Consider the following 14,069-nt stretch of genomic DNA (forward strand, 5'->3'; position numbering starts at 1 on the left):
TACAAACTTTGACCTTCTGGCTCTAGGTTTGGGCTCTGAAGACCTCAGCACAGCTGCCTTGAAGATGTCTCCCAAGTCACTGCCCCTCAAGCGTTTCTTTCCGAGGCACGTGCTGGAGCCCGGTCCTTTCCTTGTGTGTGCTTTCTGGGATGAGATTTCATCACCCTGGGGTTTGAGAATACTTTAATATCATTGGACAAGTGGGGCTCAGGGAACTTCACCAAACCCCTTCCCTTGGGCACACCCTGACCAGCAACCCATCCTCAAACATAAGTTTTTTTAGGACACAGTGATCAAAATAAACACTTATTTTTTTTTCTCTCAGTTTTGACATAAAAAGACACATACATCTTTTCTTCAGCAAATGTCACTGTGGTTTCAAAGCCTAAGTGTGATATTTGAGCGGGCAGCATTTTAAAAGTATTTCCTGCTCAACCATAGGCTGAAATTATACAAGCCAGTGAGTCCTGAAAACAGCTGCCTCAAATTCTTACCACCTGCAAAAAAAAAAAAAAAAAAAAAAAAAATTGAAAATAATTTTACATTGTTTTTAATTTTGAGATTGGTTGACTTTCTCTTGTTTCACACTCTGAGGGACCCTCCAACTCACTAAACCTTCAGCTGGAAAGAGAATTTGAGAGCTTTAAAAGGGTTTTGCAAATCTAAGGGAGACTTCACCGGAATTATATTTTCATTAATGCACTTAAAACAACTGTTCCTGGAATCGGCCTGGGGACTGTTCCTTGAAACAACAACAAAAGTCCCTAATCTCTGGGACTCTAGTGAACCTTAGAATCAACCCCATGGCTTTTTGGTAGAGTTTCCCAGGGTCGGGGGACACGGAGCAGATCCCTTGGTGGAGGTTGGGGGGGGTGGGGAGTGTGTCGTCTTGTGGGAGCTCCCTTGACCTGTTGCATCCTCCCCCGCTTTTCAAGTTAAGAGTTGGATTTCCTGAAATTGTTGATCTGGATGAAAGTGCGGGCGCCCCCTCCCCCTTGCTCCCCTCCCCAGCAGAGTGCGAGTCGCTGCAGGGGAGGAGGAGTGGGAGGGGTTGAGGTGGGGTGAGGTGGGGTAGGGGCTGCAGGAGAAAAACTAAAGCGATGAGCACAGGACAGGAAAAGTGGGAGGAGGAGGAGGAGGAGGAGGAGGAGGAGGAGGAGGAGGAGAAGACGAAGCAGGGGGAGGAGGCGGCCTTGAGAGGAGAGAGGAGGGAAACGTGTCACCAGCCCGGCTCGGGGAGCTCCGCGGCCGCGGCGTTTGTGGACCCGCGCTGGGGGACCCGAGGCCAGACGGGACCCTGCGGAGGCCAGCGCTACGCAGGGAGGGAGGAGGGAGAGCTGGGCAGAGCGCGGCGGGAGAGCCACCCAGGTCCCTCGTTGCTCTTTGGTGAGAAAACTTTCTCGGGAACACCGGAAACTTTGTCCTGGGCGCGCAGAGGGGAGCTGCGGGTGTGTGCGACTCGAGGTGACTCAGCCCCGGGACCCCCAGGGGGGGAGTGGGGAAGTCCCCGGGAGGGGCTGGCGTTGTCGGCTCAGCAACCGCTCTGGATTGAGAACGAAATCGCCGTGGACTCCGGTCACAGGCTTGCGAGGCGCGGGCAGGGGGTCCGTGGGGAGAGCGTCACATTTGGGGGCAGCTGGATGGGGACCCCCGTGCGGTTAAGGATCCTCGGATCCCACGCAGCAGGAGGGCGTAGAGTACCGAACGGGCGACCCCCGAGTTGAGGCGGGGGGGAAGCGGTGCCCAGCGTCTGCGGCTTAGCGCGGGTTGGGGGCGGGGGGATGCCGCCGACCGCGGGACCCAGGCTGGGCCAGGAGATCGAAAAAGAAAGTTTGCTTGCTTGCCTCTCTAGTTGTCCCTCGGCCCCAGGGTGCAAATCTAAAGAGCTGCCCCGGCTGGGGCGCGGGCGATTGGGAGCCCAGGAACAGCCCATCTTTTCCTGCGGTCCCCCTTTTGCAGAAGCAGGCGTGGGAGGGAGGACAGCCGTTTTGTCCCGCGGGCCACTGGGCTCCGCCGACTGGGGCGGGCCGGGGCGCAGCCCGCGGGACACCCGGCTGGGGCGGGCGGCTGTCGGCGTCAGCCGCACCCCGGTTCCGCGTCGGCTTTCCAGCCCGCCCTCTATTTGGCGAGGCTTTCTCCTGCGCGCCTACTGTGCGCACGCGGGCTGCCCCCTGCGCGCTGGGGGGCGCTCTGCAGCCTCGGCTCCAGGGGCCGCGACCCTCCCTCGCCGCCCTCTGCCCCTGTTCCCGAGGGCGGGCGCCCTGCGTCAGATCAGGCTGTGTGCTTGCAAACTGTGCTTCAGGAATCGGTTCTGGGGTACCTCCCTGTTTGGCAACAGGGTTTTTCCCCTGTTGTAGCCAGCCCCTGCCCTCGGTCACATGCCGCCGCCTCTTCCTCCGCGGTGCCGGGAGCCCGCGTTTTGTTTGTCAGCAGTAAAGCGGTGAGTATTTATAGACGCCGCTGCAGTCCTGCGGTATGTAAGGTTTCAATTACTGCGATGCGCCCCACAAGACGGAAGGCTCACGCGCGGCAGCTCAGAGGCACGTTTACTCCGGAGACCCGCATGGAAAAAAACTCTGTGCTGGAGTCTCCGGGCATCCCTCCTGGGGCGGGGTTCTGGACCTGTTGCCCGCGTGCAAATTCAAATGGCCCACGGGGAGGACCAAAGCAGTCAAGGACGCCGATGGTCCACACTGCCTTCATAGTCTGCCCCGCTTCCCCTCAAACGGTGCTCGCGGATCAAGCCTCGAACACTGCCTTTTTTGACCTCCCTTTGGTCATCCTGACCACCGTGGGTGGGTTGCTGTCATGACATTTCGTTGGCCTACACGCTGCAGAATGTCCCAGTGCTGCTCTCTGGGGAAAGGCTGCTCTTGACACCATAAAGCAGCAAGTGGATCAGGAGGGGAAATGGAGCTTGCAGAAGCTAATTTAGCCACACATTAAATTTAGCCCCTGGTGAGTTCTCTACCGCTGAGAATGGTGACTGAGAAAGGTGTGGTGGGACCCTCCTCTCCGTGGAACCTGACTGGTAGGTTTTCTCTGGTCGCAGCGTGGAGCCCTTCTAAGCCACGAAGGGTGCTGTTGAGAGCTTTTTCTACAGGAATCTAGCAGATACAGGAAACAGTGCTTGATCAATCCACAAAATCGTCTTCAGTGTTTCCAACCGCAACCATTGATTGTCCTCTTGGGATTTTATTAATGCTTCTTCTAACATCCAGAACCACGAATAGTGTAAAAAAGAAAGGCCTTAGCAATGAGCTAGTCTAACTGGTTTATTTCTCTAGAGCCTGGTTGAGACTACCATGTTTCTCAACGAGAAGACCTCATTTCGTTCACATCCAGAAGTTCACGCATATATATTTATTTCAGTGGGTGAGATTTCAATAATGGTTATTATTTGAACATTATACAAATGTTCCCTTTATTTAAAAAAGGAGGAAGGGGACAAACACCTCTTGAGTTCTTATTATGTCTTAAACTTGGCCCTAAGAGACATTGAGGATGTTGTATAATCTGCACCAAAACAATGTTTAGGTAGGTGCTATTATATCTCCATGACTATAACAATGAGCCCACTGAGGCTTAGAGAACTTGGGTAGTTTGTTCAAGGTCACACACATGCAGGGGTGGAGCTTAGGGTGAGTTCTGGGTCTGCTACTCCAGGCTTATAGTGGCAGCCAGTATTGGAGATGACTTTCCCTCCAGTTCCTCAGCTGTTAATTAGATCATCTTATGGTCGAATAACTTGGTGGCTTTTTCTTTCTTACTTTTTCTCTGTGTCGCATAATATCACAGAATGGCTCAATTGTTGAAGAAAAAAAAATCCTAATCTTACATTTAGAAAACTGTTCGTTCCACTGTTATTGACAATTTCATGCTGGGAGCCCAGACCCCAATGTCATAATCTTCAGTGTGTTCACTGACAGTGTGTGTGCAACATTTAAACCGTTTATCTGTGGAAAGTTGGATTGTTAGGACTTTATGGATTTCTTCATTATTTCTCTTTTCTAATTACTTCCTGTGGTCATTCCTTTTGTAGTGCCCTTGTACGAGATCAAGTATACTGAAATCTTTCTTGAATTTCAGATTGAATGGAATTGAACTGACTTTTTCCCTTTAATTGTTTTTGCAGAGCTAGACGGATACAGAATTGATTTGAGAAATAGAGTGTGGGCCCCTCAAAGATCCCTACTGTGTTTAATGTTTGCCATTAAAAGTTTGTTCTCTAGAACTGCCTCTCTATATGCAAATGTTAAAAGTAATGCTTGCTGAAAAGTATCATCTGTTAACAAGTCGGTGTGAATATCTCTATTGCTGAAGGAAGGTTGAGAACACAATATTTTGTGGATTTTATACTGGGTTAGGAATTTGGGAACAGAGAGAGTGATATCCTGATAAGCAGAAAGCAAGTTTTTACAAAGGAAGATTCCACTTTGGAACCAGAAAGGAGGTTGGGAGTGCAAATGATACAAAGCAGTGATGAGACATCAGAGGTGAACTTGAGTTAATTAACATTTTTGTCAGGGACTGGGGATCCAAGGTTTACTTTGAAACTTGTTCAGTTAAAACAAACAAGCCAACTTATGTATTGGGCAACTATTATGAGCCAGGTACAATCACAGTAATGTTATTTGAGCCTCTCGGCAATGTAAGCAGGTGAATATTCTTTTCTCTATGTTGAGATGGGAAAATGGAGGCTCAGAGAGGTTAATTACTTTCCTGATGTAACACAGCCATTAACCCAAGCCCCTTGTCCTCTGCAGCACATTTTGATATCTATCCTTGAAGGCCTTTCATGAAAAACCTAGGGTGCCAAGTACTCAAGAAAGGCCTAGCGGTTCACATGGAAGTTCCTGGATCAGAAGTGGGTGCAAGGGCAGTGTGGGAGCTCTAAAATGAGGGGTTAGGAGGTGGGTGAACAGTGGAGGAACTGAAGGGACAGTGTGGATCATTCTGACAGTTGTTATTCCATGGAAGAAGGAGAGAAGCCCTGCAGATACTTTGAATGTAGAGAATTGGTAGCATTGGTCTGGCAGGGGATGGCTGTCACACCGTACAAGACCTGGAAATTGGCATGCCGCATGACGTACCCAGAGAGAGGACCCCCATCTCCCTCAGCATACCTTCTGTTGTGATGATGCCTGGTTAGGAGCCCCAGTTCGTAGGCAATATAATTTAGGGAGCTTGTGAGACCTGTTTCCATTTTAATTGGACTTGGCCCTTTGTGGTAATAGTCACCCAATCTCTGGCTTTAAATATTCTTTTCTTATGCTTTGCCAGTTTATGGCCTTTGTAGATCAATCCTTGGATTCCATTTAGAGGAGAGAGAGGGAGGAAAAAACCAGCAAAGGTTAGTGATTACCTAAATTGGATTAAGTTCTGTCTCGCAGCGTTTAAAGAAATGCTGCTTGCTCTCTAATTACCGTCAACTAGGAATTTAAACGGTCTATTAAATTTAAGCTGACTTTTTTTTTTTTTAATCCAGGATAGTTCTAGTTCTAACATATTCCGGGATTTTGGAAGCTTTTTTTATATTCTTTAAGTGTGGAGAGGGCGTTCTCTTGTTCCCCACCTTTTGAAAATATTACATTTCTGTAGCAGGATAATGAATGATGTTATTATATACCTGCTTCATTGAGAAGCACACTCACAGCCAGGTTCATCCAGCTTTGTCAGCCTCTGGAAAGCAAGCCAGTGGAATGAATTCTTTGTCAGAAATTTAGGGGCGCCTGGGTGGCTCAGGTCCGACTTCGGCTCAGGTCATGATCTCACGGTTCGTGAGTTCGAGGCGCGCGTCAGGCTCTGTGCTGACAGCTTGGAGCCTGGAGCCTGCTTCAGATTCTGTCTCAATCTCTCTGCACCCCCCCCCAATATAAAAAAGAAAACATAACAAGTTTCTTTTAAAATAAAAAAAAAGAAATTTAGGGACACCTATGTGAAGGATGGGGTATGGCTTCCTCCTTTATCTCTGTAGTGAAAGAATAGGCCTGTGATGCAAATCAGCCACCTTTACTCTGCTTGAGCTTTGAATAGAAAATATGAGTTATTCTTTGTCGGAGTGGGTGGTGGGTACGCTCTGGGGCTGAGACTAGGTAGGCATCAAGGCTGCAACCTTGAAGGGCATGACCCTGAGAGACAGGGCCTTACTTGCCTCCTCCTCTCATGGGCCCTGGTGTGCTTATGATGAACTGCACCCAGAGGGTTTCAGTGAGTGGTAGAACTCACCAAAAGATCTCTCCTTCTTTTGACCCTGGCCTGTGGGAAGATAGGGTCAACCCCTAAACAACCTATCGTAAGTATTTGTACGATTGGTTTTGCGTATAATTGTACATTACCTAAAAGCATGGATTTACCTCTCTAGGCTTTCATTCTCGTTCCCTCTCCTCAATTTTGGGGTACAAATAGATGATTTTTTGAATGCGTTCATCAGTGTTCTGGTTTCGCTTTAGCTCGTTGCCAAATGGCAGCAACATCTCCAGTTTCCCGCTTCTCTTTACCTGTTACAGAACTTTGTCCAGCTTGGCTCGTTCCTTTTGATGCACGCTGAGTTCAGTGTCTTGTTGAAGGCGTCTGTGACTGCGGTTAGGTTTTTAGTAAATGCTAGGATGAAGGGACCGCTTTGGGCTCCCTCGTTCAGGAACTAGAGTATATATATGTCAGCTTGAGCTGAACCCGGGAGGGCACCTGAAGGAAGCATTTGTTTTTGTCTTCTTCCCGAGGACTGGGGGCCAGAGTCCAGCAAGCGCTGGGATGTGTGTGTATGTTGTTCTGAACTAAGCTGCCTCAAACCCTGTCGCAACCTGCTCGTGAACTCAGCCGCGTAAATCCTCCCTGGAAACCCATTCACGCTTGCTGTTTAATTCCAAATACTCCTTTGGAACTGGTTTACCTTAATTCCCCAGACGTCTTTGGGGGAGATCACGTCAACCGCGCCATCATTTTGGGGAACTCTGCCCAGTGTGCCAGCTGCTGGAGACCACCACTGTGGGGGTGTATGGCCCCTTTCCCTATAAAGTATCTGGAGGCAAAATCAGTGGGTGAGCAAGGTGATCCCTTGTGGCGTTCTGAGAAAATGAAAAAAAAGAAAGTTCTTGCCAGCGGAACAATTGATTCCTTTCAAGATACCTCGAAAGGTGTCGGAGTCAACTTTGAAGAGTGGGGAGCTGGTGAAAGAGTCCCTGCATGGGGGCTAGCTGGCATCTTGGAGACAACGCAGGTCAAGGAACTGAGATCTGAATCCTGATCTCCATTCTGCCGGGGGCAAGCTGTACGAGTCGCTCGATTGCTCTGGGTGTCAGTTTTCCTAGCTACAAAATAATGGGATTGGCCTACTGCTGGACTGTTAAAATTTTAAAATTGGGAGACTTGACATCTAAACTCAGGTTTCCAGCTTTAAAAAAAAAAAAGTGGGGGGGGGGTGGGACTGGATTCTCTAACTCGGTGGCGTTCCCTGCCTCGGCCCCACTGAGAATCGAGTTTACTGTGCTGGCTTCAGGCCTTCCTGTCTTTGTCTTTAATCGTGACCAACTTATTATTCTCTCTCTTCTTGTTTCTTTATTATTGGTAAGACTATATCTGGCTTGTCTTTGTGTTCGGGATAGTAGGTGCTCATGAAATATTTGTTGAAATGTGTGGGTTTTTTTCATTCCTGTCCTTCTCTGTCACAAATGAAAAAGGATACTCAAGCTTGGGAAGGGCTTACCTATGAAAGCTTGTGTTTCCTTCCCCAGATTTCCTTTCTAGGCTCCAGTGTCCATGTTCTTTAGAGGAAGAAAATGGAGTGCCTTATTTTTTAGTTGACCGCATATTAGCCTTGCCTTGTAAACTGGAAAAGGCGAGCTAACCTTTCCGCCTCAGTCTTGTCTCAACTGCCGTTCTTCCCTCATAGTCGTCAGCTTGCATGTATAACGTTAACTTCTGAGTGTTTACAGTGAGCCCCTGAGCCCCACAGAAGCACGTATTTTATTCTTCTTTACCCTCTATGCTTCCTCTTCTCAGATGCTGGCACACCCCCAGACCTCCTAATGTTTGGTTGTTGAATGAAATTGAGTTGACCTCATGAGCTCCGTGAAGTGATCAGATCCCAAGAGCCTCTTCGGTTTTCTGAGTCTCTGTGCAGTGCTCTTCACACCTGGCTGCGTGTCATGAAGAGAAATTTCCTTTCCCTTGATCCCGTTTTCTTATGAAAAAGCATTTCATCCATGGGAAGGTGAAGCTCCTTTTGAACAAACAGCACAAGTTAATCTGGAGCACGCTTCCCCACACGGAGAGCTCTTGTCTGCCGGGCAGTAGCTTTTGTCCGCTGTGTCCCCCACCAGGGTTTTAGAGGGTACGTGTCAGAAATGCGATTGCTCACGTAACGGTCAGTCTCAGCCACCGCTTGTGTCTAGACTTTTCAGTTCATCATCTGGTAGGCCCTGTGGAATCGCTCTGGATGGCATTTATGGGCCACACCCTAACAATTTGCACTCCAAGAAACTCGATGCTTAAAGTGGGGCTTAGAGATGAGTAACTGAGATGTGTTGCTCTTCCCCACAGTTTTGCTTGAGTTGTACCAGAGGAGGGGATTTTTCTGGTGATTACATAGTGGTTTGCAGGCCACGCTGATGGTGATGATCTGATGAAATAATTACTGCTAGCTGCATCTGAATCGTCAGTGCTTTGAGTCGTGTGGGCACTAAGAAAACTTTGCTAAGCAAAGATAAGGGCTTGAGCTTGCATCCTGTTTGCGCTAATATTTACCGTTGCCTAAGTTCAGATTCTCAAGACTCTGTGTCTGCATTGGTGTCCAGTGTGAGCACTGAGAAAGTGGTCTCATTCTTCCCGTGGAGCCTTTTGCATAGTCCACACTTGACCCTTGACATCTTCTTGCTTGTGGGAGTGTCTGTCCCTCAGCTGGCTTTTGTCTCCTAAGCGTTGTGAAGTTTGGTCCTTAAAACAAACGCTCTGCGCTATGCAGCAGACACCTGTCCCCTGCCGTGTCTGTAGGCTCCGCTGACCGGCACACAGACCCAGGATTCCTGGCCCACGCGGCCGAGGTCCACATTCCTGTGGACAGTGATACTTAGGTGGACTCCAGTTCAGTCATCTGGGAAGGGAATTTTTCTGGTTTCTGAAAAATAGGAAGCCTGTTCTGCCCGGTGGCCTAGAAGCCACATGTCACTCCATCATTCAGAGATGTGGTTGTGGTTGTTGTTTTAATTTATTTATTTGGAGACAGAGAATCCCAGGCAGGCTCCGAGCAGTCAGCAAAGAGCCCAATGTGGGGCTTGATCCCACGAACCGTGAGACTATGACCTGAGCCGAAATCCAGAGTTGGAGGCTCACCTGACCGAGCCCCCCAGGGGCCCTGGAGATGTTTACCTTGTACGTGCCCTGCACTGTGCTTGCAGTGGGATACAGCAGGGAGGAAGAGAGGCAGGTCTTAGACTTTGAGGAACTTACACGCCATCGGGGCTAGTCAGTGAACAAGTAAACAAACACGATGACCTCACAAGCTGGTAAGGGCCTGAGAAACAAAGCCTCATCCTGTGAGAGACTGAGTGTTCCTCATGTCCGGGCCCGGCAAGAAGCTGTTGATGAAGGGAAGCCATGGGTGATGGTCACCTCTTAACCTCTGCGTGTGGCAGACGTGAGTGTTGCTTAAAACAGGCGGTGTAGGAGGTCAGGTCCTGGAATCAGGTAGGATCTGACTCTTGGTCCCTCTTACGACTCTTCTGAATTTGGACAAGTTAACCCCTGTGCTTCAGTTTCTTCGTCTGCGAAATGGGATGAATTAAACCTACCTTGTTACTTTCAAGTGGAGATGGACCGAGATGCTAGATGCAGATAGGGGGTTGATACCATCCCGACCATCCTGGCCAGCCCATGATGAAAAGTAGTGTATTCCTTTTTTTTTTTTTAATTTTATTTATTTATTTTGAGAGAGAAAGGAAGAAAGAGAGAGAGAGTGCACGAGCAGAGGAGGGGCAGAGAGAGAGGGAGAGAGAATCCCAAGCAGACTCCACACTTTTGGGCACAGAGCCCAATGGGGGGCTTGAACCCACAAACCGTGAGATCGTGACGTGAGCCGAAATCAAGAGTTGGGACGCTCAACCAACTGAGCCATCTGGGCTCCCCAGTAGTATATTCTTTTCAGGGAAAATTTAACAAAATAGTCACGGTAGGCGATTTGCAAAATGGTCTCAGTATTCTTGAATACCTACTTCTGACTTAGTTTCCATCTGGTGAGCTGGGGTGGGGTGTGTGGGGTTCAGATCTAGTTTCCTGGGCTGGCTTGGTGGCTTCTGTTTGCTGTGTGTTTCTTCTAGAAATATCCCAAGCCAGCAAGCTGTTGGCTTGCCCTGTTTGAAGAGTGCATATGGATATGTCTATACTACAGGAGTGCTTGTGGTTCCAGAATGGAATCAGTGATGGGGTAAGACTGAGAGAAGACAGTTGATGAGGTAAGAGGCTGGTCAACTAGATGACATGGTAGGTGGGAGCTGAAACACCAGTTCTGGGTTTGTGCTGTGTCAGGGGGTCATCTGCTGCCACGTCTCTCAGAGGCTCTCAGTTCTGTAGGGCAATGAGGGTAGGGACTGAACGTAGAGCTGGTGACGCTGAGGTAATCATGGCCACTAGCTAAGCCAGACTCTTTATTTTTCTTTAATGTTCATTTTTTGAGAGAGAGAGCATAAGCAGAGGAGGGGCAGAGAGAGAGGGGGACAGAGGATCTGAAGCAGGCTCAGTGCTGACAGGCTGACATCAGAGAACCTGACGTGGGGCTCAAACTCACGAATGGTGAGATCATGACCTGAGCTGAAGTCCGATGCACAACTAACTGAGCCACCCAGGTGCCCCAGGCCAGACTCTTAATCAACTGATAAGCCAGCAGACCTCGGGAAGACCACTTGTGTGCCCAAGCCCATAGTGGCTGGTTTGTGAGGGCTTATGTTACACTTGACTTAGACCCTGGGAAAGGGGTGTGAGAAGGCTGATGGTCATAGTTGTGATGGAGAAAATAAAGGTCCCAAACCTACATGTTAGGCCCCTAAAGTGCTAGTGGGCTTGGTGAGTTCGTTGCTAACACTTACAAGTCACATGGTTTAGCATCTTAAAAAATCTAGGTTTTTGGCATCTCTTGGAAAATTCAGATCTGGCAAAACTGAACTTGTGCCCCGAGGTGGCAAAAACCAGACTGGATTGAGTAGTGACTGCCTCCTTTAGCCTGGGCAGATCCTGCCCACTCTCTGTGATGTTCCACAAAGTATGGCAAGTATGTGGCATATCGTGCAGAAAGGAAAGAAATCAGTCTTCCTTTTGTTTGCTTTTTTCCCCAGGGTTTGTTTTTCTGGCCTGTGTGTCCCTGTATATATACAAGGAAGCTCCTGTTGTAGAATAAGTGGTAAAGAAATAAATCTGTGGGGGTGCCTGGGTGGCTCAGTCGGTTACTGATCCTTCGGATCCTCTGTCTCCCTCTCTCTCTGTCTCTCCCCTGCTTGCACACGCGTGCTCTCTCTCCCTCTGTCTCTCTCAAAAATAAATAAACATTAAAAAATGGTTATGATGGTAAATTTTTAAAAAAGAAATAAACTTATGTCGAAGGAATGCATGAACGAACGAACTGTAATTGATAGAGCATCGCATTTGGGATCAGAGCCAAGTTCAAATCCTCACTTCTCCCGAGCAGCTGAGGGACTTTGAACAAATCAATAACCTTTTTTTGTCTTTCTCTTGAGGGGCTGGGGGAAGGCATCACTGTTGTTTTTACTTATTTCTTTGAATAAGTCGTACGTGTTCGTGTTTCAAAATTCAAAGGCACAAACAGGTTTATAGAGAAAAATCTCCCTACTGTGTCCCTGTCACCCAGCTCTTTTCCTTGGGGGAAACAGGTGTTCTCCGTTTCTGGTTTGCCCCTTCCAGAGATTCTTTATGCCGTGCGATGACATTTGTAAATGCTCTTTTTTGTCTGTTTTACCTAGATCGTAGCATGCTGCACGTGCGGTTCTATGTTTAGCACACTTTCCTTCGGATTGGAGAGCATGCCAGTCGGTACACAGAGCCCTCCCCTTCTTTCCTAGAGCTGCACGGGCTTCCAGAGTGTGAGATACTCCAGTTCACCTAGTCGGTCCTCTGTGGCTGGGCATTTAGGTTATTTGCAACCTGTTGCTGTTGTAAAGGAGGCCGTAGTAAAAACCCTGGTTATGTAAGTCGCTGGATGTGCCTCGAGTAAAATTTCTGAAAGTAGAGCTGCTAGGTCAGAGGGCACAGCCTTTGTCACTGTGGTAGGTCTTGTCACATTTCCATCCACAGCAGCTGCCCCAAACTGCTGTGCTTCCAGTAATGTGTGAGAGTGCCTGTCACCCAACACCCTAGTCCTCTGTCACCTCTTGGAAACGGCGAGCGTTTTGTGAAGAACACAGAGTGTTACAAAAATCTTGACACTAGCTATAATTTGGGGGGCCCCTTCACGGGCCCAGCTATGCTCTAGATTATCTCGTGGAGATGCATACCCCACTCATTTGAAGATAAGGCAACTTGGGAGTCATTTACTCGGGTCACCCAGCTAATAAACTGTAGATGCTGGATTCCAGGCCAGGCTTGTCAGATTTCAGTACCAGGATATTTTCATATGGGAAAGCCTTATGTAATTTTAGGTGCTGGAATTCTCAGCTGACACATGCATGAAGTTCCTGTGTCTCCCGGTAGTACCTCTCATGTGGCTGGTTCATTTGCTCATTCATCAAGTGTCTGAAGAATTCCTGCACTGTAATAAGCACCCAAGAACAAGATAGACATAGTCCCTGCCTTTATGGACCTCACAAAAATAAGAAATAATTCTGTAGTCATTTATTGGATGACAAGACAACAAAGGAGGTGAGGAGGGTGTTCACTGGGGTCTCCTAATCAGGAGAAAAAATCAGGGGAAAGAGAGCTCTGTGAGCAAGTGCTTATCAAGATAACTGATAAAGGGTCTGTGGGTTTGAGCCTGGAGAAGTGGATGGAAAGTATTTCACACAGAGGGCATGGTATGTGCAAAGGTCCTGGGGCAGGGAAGAACTGGTAATGTTGGAGGAAATGAAGGAAGATCAGTGAGCTGGCATGCAGAGTAGCAGGTGGTTGGTGAAGGTAGGAGGATGGGGTGTGGGGATTTATTCTAAGAGCTGTGGGGAGCCTTTGAAGACATTGAAGTAACATGAGCACCAAGGGCCTTGGCCTGTGGGGTTCTTGTCATGGACTGTATGACCTTAGACAAGGTCAACATTGGGCACATCCATTTTCTTCTCTGTAAGGTGAGGATGGTCACAGCACACAGGGGTTTTCAAACATTTTGAGTGTTACATCCATACATACGAAATGTGCAATTCACTTAGACTCTGTACACATGGGCATGTGTGTCGTATACACGTGTCCCCAAAATGTGAGGCACGCTGATATTTTCTATCCTAGTCTGTTAAAGGTTTTGGCTAAGACCCCTACGATCCTTTTAGAAACACTGAGATAATATATGTCAAGTGCATGCTTCACAGCTGGCACTCAGTAAACTGTGCTCTCACTCATCACAGGCGTTATTATGAAGATGATGCTGGTTGCGGTTAGAGAACACATCGGTCACGTTAAGGGACAGTATCCAAATCCTGACCGATGCTGAAGGACACTGGCTCTTCATCTCTGTGTTCGGGTCACAGGGAAAGGAGTTGCACCTGGGGCCTCCTGGCTGCAGGAACTGCTGAGGGGAACGTGGAAATTGTACCATCTGTACAGTTTCCCTGGGAACTAGCTTCTCCTTGTTTTCTGGGCGGTCACATCCGACTCCGTTTTCTTTGACTTCTTTGTTATTTACACTCAGAATGGCTTTTTCCTGGAAGCCTCAGAGTCATTATAAGCCACTCACTTCTTTATTTTAAGTTGTGCCATGGTTCTACTTCCCTTTTCAGAGTTAAGGGTTGGAGCCTGAGTGGAATTTATTTGCATTTTCCACCAAGTGTACTGCCTTCTTCTGCCCGCGGGGCTGGTTTGCGGGGCTGTGCCCCACTCCCCGTGCCCTGGCCGCTGGGAGAAGAAAGAGAGGCACCACATTTTTT

General features: G+C 48.4%; 1 protein-coding gene across 13 annotated transcripts in view; it reads left to right on the forward strand.

Moving 5' to 3' along the window:
- Window positions 1–1,225: 1,225 nt before the first annotated feature.
- PRR5L (proline rich 5 like) overlaps window positions 1,226–14,069 on the forward strand; it is a 75,309-nt gene continuing 62,465 nt past the window's right edge. For 3 of the 13 annotated variants that reach the window (XR_006960713.1, XR_006960714.1, XR_006960715.1), the window contains exon 1: window positions 9,480–9,880. The gene's annotated coding sequence lies outside the window, so the exon portion shown is untranslated. Of the gene's footprint in view, window positions 1,387–2,544; window positions 3,032–9,479; window positions 9,881–14,069 lie in introns of those variants that run through there. The other 10 variants (XM_047071856.1, XM_047071855.1, XM_047071860.1 and 7 more) reach the window with 10 other exon arrangements.

Source organism: Lynx rufus, unplaced genomic scaffold (assembly GCF_022079265.1).
Source record: "Lynx rufus isolate CCGP_SWC_20201006 ecotype Redwood Valley unplaced genomic scaffold, mLynRuf1.p SCAF_9, whole genome shotgun sequence".
In the NCBI taxonomy this organism is placed as follows: Eukaryota; Metazoa; Chordata; class Mammalia; order Carnivora; family Felidae; genus Lynx; species Lynx rufus.